Raw genomic sequence first — 1,529 nt, 5'->3', positions numbered from 1 at the left:
CCTCTGGAGTCCACAGAGACTTGTCATGGCAAAAGTGAAGTCTCTTGGAGTCAGTGCAGGATGTCTGGGCAGTTGTGATAAAGCAAGGCCTCAAAGCTGAAGCTGTGGCTTCTTCACTGTGATGGCTTTAGGCTCTTTGCAAAGAGGAATTTGCTCAGAGCAACTGTTGTAGAGTATTCAAAGAAGCCAGGCTGGTATGATGACAGTCAAAGAGACGTTGTTGGGTTGACAGCTCTCCACTTGAGGCAAAGGAAGGGTATTGGTGAAATTATTAAGGCAACTCCACGTAGTTAAAAGGGAGGTTTATTTTGTAGGGTAACTTACAAGTGAAGGGATAGGCTATAGGGTCTGGGAAAGGTTTAGCGCAGTCCGGTGGTGTTCTCTGGAGAACTCTGCTCGATCTACCTCCAGCGTCCAGGGTCCAGGAACCAAGAGAGTCGGCACATCCAGATCTCGGGTCTTCAGGGTCCTCCCTTGGCCCCGTCTTGTAGGTGTGACAGTTACCAAAGCCTCAATGGGGTTGGAACTTCCAGATCAAAGCTGGAATGGCTACCCACTACAGAAGGGTCTACCAGCTGTTGGTCAAATGGCCTACTGGCTTACCCTGAATAGCTTTGTAAATTTAAAACCCCAAAGAGTGCTTATAATAAAGACCTAGTAGGAAATTAATATTCTCAGTAGTACTTAATAGTGCCCAACTTTCTCAAATACCCTTAGGGAGAGCTGGGTAATGCCTAACTCTTTCCCAAATACCCTTAGGGAGAGCTGGGTAGTGCTTAACTCTTTCCCAAATACCCTTAGGGAGAACTGGGTAGTGCCTAACTCTTTTCCAAATACTTTTTTTTTTTTTTTTTTTTTGGAGCTGAGGATCGAACCCAGGGCCTTGTGCTTACTAGGCAAGCACTCTACCACTGAGCTAAATCCCCAACCCCCCAAATACTCTTAGGGAGAGCTGGGTAGTGCCTAACTCTTTTCCAAATGCTCTTGGGAAGAGCTGGGTAGTGCCGAATTCTTTTCCAATGCTCTTAGGGAGAGCTGGGTAGTGCCTTGCTGTGGGATAGTCTGTATGTCAAGTGTGTTGTTGATTGGTCAATAAATAAATCGCTGATTGGCCAGTGGCTAGCCAGGAAGTATAGGCGGGACAAGGAGGAGAATAAAGCTGGGAAGTAGAAGGCTGAGTCAGAGAGACACTGCCAGCCGCCGCGATGACAAACAGCATGTGAAGATGCCGGTAAGCCACGAGCCATGTGGCAAGGTATAGATTTATAGAAATGGATTAATTTAAGCTGTAAGAACAGTTAGCAAGAAGCCTACCATGGCTATACAGTTTGTAAGCAATATAAGTCTCTGTGTTTACTTGGTCGGGTCTGAGCAGCTGTGGGACTGGCAGGTGAGAGAGATTTGTCCTGACTGTGGGCCAGGCAGGAAAACTCTAGCTACAGTGCCTAACTCTTTTCCACATACCCTTGGGGAGAGCTGGGTAGTGCCTAACTCTTTTCCAAATACTCTTAGGAAGAGCTGAGTAGTGC

The 1,529-nt window shown here is 46.9% G+C and overlaps 1 non-coding gene across 1 annotated transcript; it reads right to left on the bottom strand.

Moving 5' to 3' along the window:
• Nucleotides 1–854: 854 nt before the first annotated feature.
• Trnat-agu (transfer RNA threonine (anticodon AGU)) lies at nucleotides 855–937 on the bottom strand. The gene has a single exon. It is a non-coding gene; the product is annotated as a tRNA-Thr (tRNA).
• Between the last annotated feature and the right edge of the window lie 592 nt (nucleotides 938–1,529).

The sequence above is a fragment of the Peromyscus eremicus genome, chromosome 2, assembly GCF_949786415.1.
Source record: "Peromyscus eremicus chromosome 2, PerEre_H2_v1, whole genome shotgun sequence".
Lineage (NCBI taxonomy): Eukaryota > Metazoa > Chordata > Mammalia > Rodentia > Cricetidae > Peromyscus > Peromyscus eremicus.
This window is presented reverse-complemented; position numbering and strand designations above follow the sequence as displayed.